Source organism: Balaenoptera borealis (genome assembly GCF_965194805.1).
Source record: "Balaenoptera borealis genome assembly, chromosome: 15".
NCBI classification, from domain to species: domain Eukaryota; kingdom Metazoa; phylum Chordata; class Mammalia; order Artiodactyla; family Balaenopteridae; genus Balaenoptera; species Balaenoptera borealis.
The window spans coordinates 68427120-68439873 of NC_138871.1; the positions used below are offsets into that span (position 1 = coordinate 68427120).

At 40.3% G+C, this 12754-nt stretch overlaps 1 protein-coding gene across 1 annotated transcript in view; it reads left to right on the top strand.

The window, feature by feature from the left end:
- LOC309612084 (ALK tyrosine kinase receptor-like) overlaps nt 1-12754 on the top strand; it is a gene marked incomplete at its 5' end in the record, with an annotated part of 407879 nt that overhangs the window by 227029 nt on the left and 168096 nt on the right. The window lies entirely within an intron of this gene.

Genomic DNA, 12754 nt, shown 5'->3' on the forward strand with positions numbered 1-12754 from the left:
CTGTTTATGAACATCCTCTTCTTCTAAATTATCAGGACTGGAAAAGGTAGGCTGAGGATAAGTAGTGGGTGCTTGTTAAATATTTGCTGAGTCTTTAGAGAGAGATGTGGAGGCACTAAGCCCTAGCCCTGCCTCAGGTCTCTTTAAGGCAAATCTTAGAGCTCCCAATTCCTTGAACCCAGAAAACTCTACTGACCCAGAATAGACTGCCTATATTTCTAACTTTCAGGAAGAAATGATAACTGACATAGTACTGGACTTACTGGACATTCAGAGTAGTATTTTCAGTTTGCAAAGCCCTTCCAACTGCACTGTCTCATTGGATTCCAATTTTGTGAGGGAGTCAGGACAGATGGGAAAGGTAGGGCTCAGAGAGGGGAAGCGACTTGCTAAAGATCAGCTTATACATGTGGGTCCAGGTCTAGATGTCTGCCGTGATGAGTCATAGACCAGAATACTTTTCACCATATCATGTTTCTGTCTTTGTAGCGAAAGCCGTGGTGACAGCCTGCTGTGGGCCCAGTTCTTAGGGGTGATTATCTCAGGCAGATGCTCTTGGGAAACTAACAGGGACAGGGCTCAAGTACGCTCATGGGAGACTAATAACTAGTAACTAATGCTCCCAGGCTTCTCCATCAGCCTTGAGCCCTGAACTGTGAGGCACCTTTCTTTTCTACACACTCTCCCAGGCTGACCTTTTCCATTTTTATGACTCTCTTGAAATTTCTTGACTTTGATACATATTTTAAGCTGCTTTCATCTGGATACTGTTGTGTAACGTGGGGTGTGTATGTGTGTAGGTGTGTGCTCTTAACCCAATAATGCATCCGAATCTTCTGGAGAACTTATAAAAAAATACTTCCTAAGCGCTATAGCCTAATTCTGATTCAGTAGATCTGAGATAGAGCCTAGAGATCTATAGAATTTAAAATTTTATTATAAAATCTAGCATGTGCAAAAAAGTAGATATAACATATATGCAAGGATTAAAGATTACAATAAAATCAGTACTTTTATTCTCATCACCAAGTGTAGGAGTTTGAATGTTGTCAGTCCCTTTACAATGTCTTCTATCCCCCACCTAGATCAAAAATCTCTCCCTTTCCCCAGAGGTAAATATTATCCTGCACTTTGTGTTAATCATTCATTTGCTTTCTTTGTGGCCTTACCACTTATGTATATAGCCTCAAACAACATATAGATTAGGTTTGCAACCTGTTATATAAATGGAATAATGTTGTTCTGTGATTTGTTCATTTTGATGCATGTAGCTGTGGCTCATTTTGTTTTGAATCCATTGCAGAAAAATACCACAATTTATCTCTTCCACTGTCATTAGATATTTGGGTTGTTTCCAGGTTTTTGCTATTACCAACAACACTACTGTCAGCATTTTTGTGCATGCCTCTTGGTGCGTATGCACGTCCAAGAGTTTCTCTAGAGCATAGAACTTGGAGTGGAATTTCTGGGTCACAAGGTACAGCTTCCATTTCAGTAGATAATCCAATGTATTTCCCAAAGCCGTGGCACCAAGTTATACTCCCTTTAGTGATGTATTAGTACATCCGGGATTCTACATCCTCACCAGTACCCGGTATTGCCAGACTTTGTCATTTTTGTTCATCTGGTGGATGGAATACAGTATGTCATTGCAGCTTTGATTTCTATGGGACTCTGTTTTATTTTATGGTTGTGTAAGTTTCTCAGGTGATTCTGAGGTTTACTGTACTATTGGTGTGGACCCTCTTTCAGGTGTACTCCCATTCAGCCACCCCTAGGGATGTCTCTGGATCCCAATTCCTAACCTTTAGAAACAGTCCTGGCAGTACATGCATTTTTGGTCATTGTACGGTTTTTTTATCTGATAACGATTGAATTGTGATCGCAGTTCAGTGAGATCAGGAGACAGGGACAAGTGGCAATTGTCCACAGGTGTTGCTGTGGTGTCAGACTTTATAACTTTGAAGATCAGTGCTTTTTAAATTTTTAAACAATTTTTAAAGCAGTGCCAATAGATTATGTATTGCCACTCTCTGACCTGTTTCTCCTCCTCCATCCTCTATCTTATGATCTTTGGCATCTGCATGTTACTCCGTGTACTGTGAGAAAAAAAAAGGAAGGAGAGGAGGGAAGAAAGAAATACTCACTTCTCAGTGGTCCTCACTGTGGAAATATATTGAGGACTTTATGTTTCTATAAAGCTGAGTCCCAAGGGCCAGAGCATGCACTGAATGTGAACCATTTCCTATTAGATGAATCAGCCAGGATTCGAATCTCCACTTTTTAGTAAGTATTGCCAACTTCCATCTCTCTGAAAAATCACCGCTCTTCCTAGCGTGGTAGAATCTCACATCACTGAAGATGATGATGGGAACAACCATGACAAAGCCTCTGTGGATATACCGGTTCATTTTATCAAGTTCTTTAGTGAACAAACACATCCAAACATAACTTGGGGGAATCTCACCACTGTCAGATACTTGTGTTTATTTTTCTTGGGGTCTAATGGAGGGATCTATATTCCACAGCCTTGGTCAGTCTTAGAAACAAGAGACCATCCTCCCAGCTTTTGTAGGGATGCTTCTGGAAGGTCACTGAGAGGTGTTCAAAATTTCCAGTAATGGACCCCTCATTGATTTTTGAGTCAACTGATTACATCGCTATCTGTTTGTTCCCTGAAGTAGGGTTGCTCCTCATGAAGCAGGCTGATGTATTGTAATGTCCCTTGACCTGCAGGGAAAGAGGTGAAGGTGAGGAGAGAGAAAATGACATGCCCAATTCAGACAGCAGCAAAGCAAGGGCCTAACTCTCAAATCTTTAGAATCTCACTTTCTCTGTCATTTTGGCAGAAATAATACCATTGGTGGAGATAAGAAGGAGTGATGGAGTGCCCTTTAGGGTAATGTAGTCAATAGAGGTTTTTTTTTTTGCTTGTTTGTTTTTTAAACTCAACATTTATTGGTTGGATGGTATTTAGACTCTATTACAATATTTCTTGTCAGGGGATATAGAAGGGCCAGAGAAAGGCAGTGAGATAATACCAATCGTAGATAATGAACTGTAGGAATATAAATTCTGAATGAATTTAATTTATGGCCCCTGTAGCTGAGAATAATAAGGGAGAAACAATTCAGAGCAGCAAGATAATAAAAAGTGATGATCTTGATGGAACACAATATTATAGATTAATAAAATCTTGAGGAATCATCAGGTTGAGGCATTCTATGACTTTTTAAGAAGTATCAGGGCCATGTTTAATGTCTACTACTTCTGGTGTTTTGCAATGTAGACAAAGGAACATATTTTTCTTCTCTAGCAAGATAAGATTTTGATCTCTAGCTAAGCTCTAGCTTTTTTTTTTTTAACATCTTTATTGGAGTATAATTGCTTTACAATGGTGTATTAGTTTCTGCTTTATAACAAAGTGAATCAGCTATACATATACATATATCCCCATATCTCCTCCTTCTTGCGTCTCCCTCCCACCCTCCCTATCCCACCCCTCTAGGTGTTCACAAAGCACCAAGCTGATCTCTCTGAGCTATGCGGCTGCTTCCCACTAACTACCTATTTTACATTTGGTAGTATATATAAGTTCATGCCACTCTCTCACTTCATCCCAGCCTACCCTTCCCCCGCCCCATGCCCTCAAGTCCATTCTCTATGTCTCTGTCTTTATTCCTGTCCTGCCCCTAGGTTCTTCAGAACCTTCTTTTTTTTTTTTTCAGATTCCATATATATGTGTTAGCATACGGTGTTTGTTTTTCTCTTTCTGACGTACTTCACTCTGTAAGACAGTCTCCAGATGCATCCACGTCTCTACAAAAGACCCAATTTTGCTCCTTTTTATGGCTGAGTATATTCCATTGTATACATGTACCACGTCTTCTTTATCCATTCATCTGTCGATGGGCATTTAGGTTGCTTCCATGACCTGGCTATTGTGAATAGTGCTGCAATGAATATTGGGGTGCATGTGTCTTTTTGAATTATGGTTTTCTCTGGGTATATGCCCAGTAGTGGGATTGCTGGGTCATATGGTAATTCTACTTTTAGTTTTTAAGGAACCTCCATACTGTTCTCCATAGTGGTTGTATCATTTTACATTCCCACCAACAGTGCAAGACGGTCCCCTTTTCTCCACACCCTCTCCAGCATTTGTTGTTTGTAGATTTTCTGATGATGCCCATTCTAACTGGTGTGAGGTGATACCTCATTGGAGTTTTGATTTGCATTTCTCTAGGAATTAGTGATGTTGAGCAGCTTTTCATGTGCTTCTTGGCAATCTGTATGTCTTCTTTAGAGAAATGTCTATTTAGGTCTTCTGCCCATTTTTGGATTGGGTTGTTTGTTTCTTTAATATTGAGCTGCATGAGCTGTTTATATATTTAGGAGATTAATCCTTTGTCTGATGATTCATTTGCAAATATTTTCTCCCATTCTGAGGGTTGTCTTTTTGTCTTGTTTAAGGTTTTCTTTGCTGTGCAAAAGCATTTAAGTTTCATTAGGTCCCATTTGTTTATTTTTGTTTCTATTTCCATTACTCTAGGAGGTGGATCAAAAAAGATCTTGCTATGATTTATGTCAAAGAGTGTTCTTCCTATGTTTTCCTCTAAGGGTTTTATAGTGCCTGGTCTTACATTTAGGTCTCTAATCCATTTTGAGTTTATTTTCTGTATGGTGTTAGGAAGTGTTCTAATTTCATTCTTTTACGTGTAGCTGTCCAGTTTGCCCAGCACCCCTTATTTAAGAGACTGTCTTTTCTCCATTGTATATCCTTGCTTCCTTTGTCATAGATTACTTGACCATAGGTGCGTGGGTTTATCTCTGGGCTTTCTATCTTGTTCCATTGATCTATGTTTCTGTTTTTGTGCCAGTACCATATTGTCTTGATTACTGTAGCTTTGTAGTATAGTCTGAAGTCAGGGAGTCTGATTCCTCCAGCTCCATATTTTTCCCTCAAGACTGCTTTGGCTATTCGGGGTCTTTTGTGTCTCCATACAAATTTTAAGATTTTTTTGTTCTAGTTTTCTAAAAAATGCCATTGGTAATTTGATAGGGATTGCATTGAATCTGTAGATTGCTTTGGGTAGTATAGATGTTTTCACGATATTGATTCTTCCAATCCAAGAACATGGTATATCTCTCCACCTGTTGGTATCATCTCTAATTTCTTTCATCAGTGTCTTATAGTTTTCTGCATACAGGTCTTTTGTCTCCCTACGTAGGTATATTCCTAGGTATTTTATTCTTTTTGTTGCAATGATAAATGGGAGTGTTTCCTTAATTTCTCTTTCAGATGTTTCATCATTAGTGTATAGGAATGCAAGAGATTTCTGTGCATTAATTTTGTGTCCTGCTGCTTTACCAAATTCATTGATTAGCTCTAGTAGTTTTCTGGTAGCGTCTTTAGGATTCTCTATGTATAGTATCATGCCATCTGCAAACAGTGACTGCTTTACTTCTTCTTTTCAGATTTGGATTCCTTTTCTTTCTTTTTCTTCTCTGATTGCTGTGGCTAAAACTTCCAAAACTACGTTGAATAATAGTGGTGAGAGTGGGCAACCTTGTCTTGTTCCTGATCTTAGTGGAAATCGTTTCAGTTTTTCACCATTGAGGATGATGTTGGCTGTGGGTTTGTCATATATGGCCTTGTCATATATGGCCTTTATTATGTTGAGGAAAGTTCCCTCTATGCCTACTGTCTGGAGCGTTTTTATCATAAATGGGTGTTGAATTTTGTCGAAAGCTTTTTCTGCATCTATTGAGATGATTATACGGTTTTTATTCTTCAATTTGTTAATATGGTGTATCACATTGATTGATTTGCATATATTGAAGAATCCTTGCATTCCTGGGATAAATCCCACTTGATCATAGTGTATGATCCTTTTAATGTGCTGTTGGATTCTGTTTGCTAATATTTTGCTGAGGATTTTTGCATCTATGTTCATCAGTGATATTGGCCTGTAGTTTTCTTTCTTTGTGACATCTTTGTCTGGTTTTGGTATCAGGGTGATGGTGGCCTCATAGAATGAGTTTGGGAGTGTTCCTCCCTCTGCTATATTTTGGAAGAGTTTGAGAAGGATAGGTGTTAACTCTTCTCTAAATGTTTGATAGAATTCGCCTATGAAGCCATCTGGTCCTGGGCTTTTGTTTGTTGGAAGATTTTTAGTCACAGTCTCAATTTCAGTGCTTGTGATTGGTCTGTTTATATTTTCTATTTCTTCCTGGTTCAGTCTCGGAAGGTTGTACTTTTCTAAGAATGTGTCCATTTCTTCCAGGGTGTCCATTTTATTGGCATATAGTTGCTTGTAGTAATCTCTCATGATCCTTTGTATTTCTGCAGTGTCAGTTGTTACTTCTCCTTTTTCATTTCTAATTCTACTGATTTGAATCTTCTCCCTTTTTTTCTTGATGAGTCTGGCTAGTGGTTTATCAATTTTGTTTATCTTCTCTAAGAACCAACTTTCAGTTTTATTGATCTGTGCTATTATTTCCTTCATTTGTTTTTCATTTATTTCTGATCTGATCTTTATGATTTCTTTCCTTCTGCTTACTTCGGGGTTTTTTTGTTCTTCTTTCTCTAATTGCTTTAGGTGTAAGGTTAAGTTGTTTATTTGAGATGTTTCTTGTTTCTTGAGGTAGGATTGTATTGCTATAAACATCCTTCTTAGAACTGCTTTTTGCTTTTGCTGCATCCCATAGGTTTTGGGTCGTTGTGTTTTCATTGTCATTTGTTTCTGGGTACTTTTTGATTTCCTCTTTGATTTCTTCAGTGATCTCTTGGTTATTTAGTAGTGTATTGTTTAGCCTCCATGTGTTTGTATTGTTTACCGATTTTTTCCTGTGATTGATACCTAGTCTCATTGCGTTGTGGTCGGAAAAGGTACTTGATATGATTTCAATTTTCTTAAATTTACCAAGGCTTGATTTGTGACCCACGATATGCTCTATCCTGGATAATGTTCCATGAGCACTTGAGAAGAAAGTGTATTCTGTTGTTTTTGGATGGAATGTCTTATAAATATCAATTAAGTCCATCTTGTTTTATGTATCATTTAAAGATTGTGTTTCCTTATTTATTTTCATTTTGGATGATCTGTCCATGGGTGAAAGGGGGGTGGTAAAGTCCCCTACTATGATTGTGTTACTGTAGATATTGCCTTTTATGGCTGTTAGCGTTTGCCTTATGTGTTGAGGTGCTCCTATGTTGGCAGCATACCTATTTACAATTGTTATATCTTCTTCTTGGATTGATCCTTTGATCATTATGTAGTGTCCCTCCTTATCTCTTGTACGGTCTTTATTTTAAAGTCTCTAAGACTGTCCTCAATTCTTTTCATTTCTTTTTCTTTATTCTGCTCTGCGGTAGTTATTTCCACTATTTTATCTTCCAGGTCATTTTGCTTAACTTACTGTGTTTGGGGTCTCCTTTTCGCAGGCTGCAGGTTCATAGTTCCCATTGTTTTTGGTGTCTTCCCCTAGTGTCTAAGGTTGGTTCAGTGGGTTGTGTAGGCTTCCTGGTGGAGGGGACTGTGTTCTGGCAGATGCGGCTGGATGTTGTCTTTCTAGTGAGCAGGACCGCATCCAGTGGTGTGTTTTGGGGTGTCTGTGACCTCATTATGATTTTAGGCAGCAGCTCTTAAGCTCTAGCTTTAAAACACGCAACAGATTAGCAGTTCCTCCCCAAAACTCCTCCCCGACCCCTCGCTCATATGCATACACAGGAAGAATGGGAGTAGACTCAGCTGGGAGTCTACAGTCTTTCTGTATCAACTCAGTTCTCTTCCAGGGCAGTGATTCTCAAGTTCCTGCTTTCTTTTGTTTTGTTTTTGGTGGAGGGCGTGGATGGAACTCTACTACTGAGATTTTCCTGTTTATCTAAGTAGCTTAGTTTCCAAAAAGTTGAGAAATACTGTTTTGGAGCTCTGAAATGCCTAGCGAAGCTGCCACAGATGACAAGGTACTGCAATGCCAGAGTGGGGTCATTTAGCCTTTTGGTCCACTCCTGTTGTACCCTTCTGTGTTAGATTCTAGTAGTTGCTGCAACAAATGAACACAAACTGGGTGGCTTAAAACAACATAAATTGGGCTTCCCTGGTGGCAGAGTGGTTAAGAATCCACCTGCCAATGCAGGGGACACGGGTTTGATCCCTGGTCCGGGAAGATCCCACATGCTGCGGAGCAACTAAGCCCGTGCACCATAACTACTGAGTCTGCACTCTAGAGCCCGTGAGCCACAACTACTGAGCCTGTGTGCCACAACTACTGAAGCCTACATGCCTAGAGCCTGTACTCCACAACAAGAGAAACCACGGCAATAAGTAGCCCGCACACCACAACGAAGAGCAGCCCCCTCTCGCTGCAACCAGAGAAAAGCCTGTGCACAGCAACAAAGACCCGATGCAGCCAAAAATAAAATAAATTAAATAAAATAAATAAATTTATTAAAAAAAAACAACAGAAATTAATGTTTTCCAGTTCTGGAAGCCAGCAGTCTGAAATCAAAGTGTTGGTATGTTTGGTACCTTCTGGAGGTTCTGCAGGAGGATCCATTCCATACGTCTTTCCTAGCTTCTGGTGGTCAATAATTGCTCCCCTCACTTTGTCTGTATAATCAGTCTTTAGCAAAGACCTCTGGTTTTAGCAAGATGTTGAAGCTGGGAAAGCAGTCAGGGGAGATAGGCAAACTGGAATAGAAGAAACATGTAATCGGAAATACACACACACACACACACACACACACACTCCAGGACAGTACAATGTTCCTTTCTTTTCACTTACATCAAATGGGGTGATCCAAACTGGGACTGTCTATCTATGTCGAGTGTTCCGCTGAAGCTCCCTTCCTATTCTGCTCACTCTGTCTACTATGAAGTTTCTGGTTTAAGGCAGTGGTCTCTAAACTTTATTTCATTGTATGCCCCATTAATAAAATATTTCTGAGCACCCCTGCTATGTATGTGTTCATCAATTATATGCATATATTTGTTTCTAGCTGTATAATACTATTGGTAAAGCTTATTTTGTTTCTTCTTTAAATTAAAATAAATATAATCATGCACACACTTTGGAGACCACCTCAGGACATCTGTCCTCTATAAATGGGATTGGACTTCAGGGTTTGCTAAGGCATGTCACCCAGCCCCAGAGTCATTGATATCTCTGTCCTTTTCCAGTCCTTTAAGAAGCCTTCTGGGCAGACTTCCCCCTGTCTATTCACCTATCATGTCATGAGCTGCACTGGCTGGGTACTCTCCATCAAGAAGGCCTTGCAGACAGGTTTAGCTCTTGTGGTCTCTCTGAGTTTCAAAGACCATTTAGTCTCTTTTTTCAGAATCTATATGGTTTGAAAAAGAAAGGAATCACTTCTTGTCTAAGTGCTATTAATGTACTAACTCACCATCAAGAATCAAAAGATATTTTTCTCTATAGACTACCTGACAGACCTGAGGAACAGGGTTGCAACCAAATATTTTCTATTGGCTTAACTAAAAAGGTATCTTGGGGGTGTTGTTCATGACGGTGAAAAACTAGAAATCATTTAAATGCTCAAACAATAAGGATTTAGTTAAATAAAATATAGTATACCTAAATATTATGCAGCCATTATATTTATGCTATATAAAAATATTTAATAATATGGGAAAGTATTCAAGGCCTATTATTAGATTTTTTAAAAAAAGGTTAAACAATGTGTGTTATATAACTTGTTTTGTAAAAGAGAAAACTATATGTATATAAGAAAAAAAGTCTTATAAGGAAATATACTAACATAGTAGCAGACGTTATTTCTAGATGACTCAATTATCAGTGATTTTTATTCTCTCCTATGTGCTCTTGGTATTTTCCAAATTTGAGTCCATAAGCAGGTACTACTTTTATAATAAGATAAAACATGTCATTGTTTTTTTAATATAAGGGGATAAAAAATTCTCACTTGAGGCTATGTCTTATTGAATTACTTTAGACTTATTTGGGAAAAAAAAGTGTTAAAACATGTTAACTATTTTCTGCCACGACAACAACCAAAAAATCCAGCTGTCCTGGCTTGGGCGAGGTAGACAAGCAGATGGACAAGCAGGCTGCGTTCCTGCCTGCCTGAGTAGCTTACAGGGCACCAGCGGTTCACAGCAGCTCACAAATCCAGAGTACCCCCACCCCACCCTCTTTCTGCTCCGCTTATCCTTGAAGGGTTACAAAGGGTGACCGCTTGTGCATAAGGCTCAGGGATGTACCCAGGGGCCAAGTGCAGCATGTCAGCAGGAGTGACATCAGCGTGTCCTATTTCTATTCAATCTTTGCCCCTTCAGATGTATCAGAAGGGTTCTGGGTAGTCATGCATTTCATAGGAACACAACTTCTTATCATACTAAGGTCACTGGGGCTATTTGTAGCCTCTTATCCCTGTCCGTCTTCTGGAACTCACCATGACAGGCCATATTAGTTCCCTGGTTCTACTTACAGAAATGTGTTTCCTCATCTTCTGAGCAATCAGGTCACTGGGACTTAGATCTTGACCCCTCAACAAGCTGTGACTTGTGATTCTTTCATCCTAATGTGATTCTGGTGCCAACCTGGCAGCTGGACCTTGAGCTCCAGAGAGGGATTTGCCTTAATGAGTTGGCATGTTTTCAGGGTGTCTGGTGAAGTATTTCTTGCCTCCCCATCAGAATGGGCCTCTTCCAGGGTGTTGCCTCTGCCTTCTACAGGAAGCCTTCAGTGGGAAGGGTTGGATTATGGTTGTCTGATGAAGATTGTGCCCTTTCTTAGCCGAATCTAACAACCCTGCCCACAAGGCATGTGAAGTAAGAAAGGGAGACAAGAGTTGGAGGGAAAAGGGACCTGGACTCTTGTCCCAACTTTGCCATAAGGGATGTCACTTTACCTCTCTGGGCTATAGGTTCCTCATTTGTAAGGTAAAGGTCTTAGACTAGATTGTCACTAAGGCTATTTCCTGCTCTGATATAGGACTGGGTGTAGGCATATCCAATACAAAGGATAGCCATATACCTGGCACAAAATTTGTGAGCCACAGAAATCCCCACCAGCTTCAAGAGATATACCCATTCCCCAAGATTTAGCCATGGGTTCTGGAAGCTGGACACCCTCATGGCTCAAGTCACTCTTCAGACCACAGCATCAAGGTGGCGCATTGCCTCTGGAAACCTATATGGCACTCTGGGGGGAAGAAAGAGGAGCTCTTTGAGAGGCTAGCAAGCCTGAGGAGTGTTCACAGCATAGTGCTGTGGGCTGGTGTGGCAGATAAAATTATGGCCACCCAAAGAAGCCCTAATCCCCAGAACCTATGAATATGTTTCCTTACATGGCAAAAGGGACTTTGCAGGTGAGGTTATCCTGGATTTTCCAGATAAGCCCAATGGAATCACAAGTGTCCTGATAAGTGAAAGAGGGAGGCAGGAGAGCCAGAGTCAGAGAAGATGTGATGATGGAGTCAGAGGTCAGAGAGAGACAGAGATTTGAAATCATTTAATTATGTTCTATTTGTATCCATTTTTAAATTTCATTTATTCTTTGAATTGTATATTTCTTCCCTAAATCAACAATTGGTAATCCCCTACTGAAGGCAGGGCACTGTAGATTAAAATCTAAGTCAAGGGACACCTAAAATCAAAAGGGGGAAACAGTTCCACGTAAAGTGGCAGCACAGCAGCTGCTGGTGTTGAAGATGGAGGAAGAGGCCATGAGAGAAGGAATGAAGCCAGAAAAAGTAAGAAAATAGATTTGCCCTTGAATCTCATCCAGAAGGAACATAGCCCACCAACTCATTTTAGACTTCTGACCTCCTGAACTGTAAGATAATAAATTTGTATTTTTTTAAGCCACTAAGTTTCTGATAATTTGTAATAGCAGCCATAGGAAACTAGTACTGCTGGTCTTGAGGAAGTTCGGAGGAAAAGTCATATGCTTTTGAGACACCATTCTGGAAAGAGCAGGGCTCAGAGGACTGACTGGGCCTTAGAGGCACATGTCCTTGCAGTTACTGTAGAAGATGTCCTTTGAGTTATTGCTGGGAAGGCAGTCTGTAGACTTCCCCCTGTACAGGGAACAGGGCAAACATCTCTGTGGACCAGAAATGGAACAGAAAGAGCAGCAGCAGGAGCTGAGGCCAGAAGTACGCAGCTGCATCTGGGAGTCTGGCTCCTGTGGGTAAGAAGGACTGAAGGCACCCCAGGCTAGTACCTGGAGAGGCTCATTGCTCAAAATGGAGGCGCTGGGGTGAGGCTACCTCGCCCGTGGAAGGAAGCTGTGATGCTGCCCAGGACAGTTGCCATGAAGCTCCAGTGAGAGGTGGCTGGAAGATGCAGTGAAAACACACATGCAGGGCCTGTGGTGAGCGGCTGCCAGTCAGGCCCTGAGCTCTGTCTCAAGAGAAACTGGAAAGAGCTATAGTCTGCAAGGTGATTTTCCATCCATGATCACCTTTGATTCTCATAAAACAACGAGACAGGTAGTGTTAGTGTCCCTAATGTATAGATTGGTAAACTAAGGCTAAATAGTAGGCTTCAAAGAGAGGAAACTGGGTCTTTTTCATTCATTATGATGTCCCACGTTTACCCAGAAGAAACTGGGTCTTTCTCATTCATTGTGATGTCTCAGGAGCCTGGCCCAGTGCCCAGAATAAAATAGACATTCACTAAATATTTCTTTCTTTTTATAATTTATTTTTATTTTATTTACTTTTGGCTGTGTTGGGTCTTCATTGCTGCATGCAGGCTTTCTCTAGTTG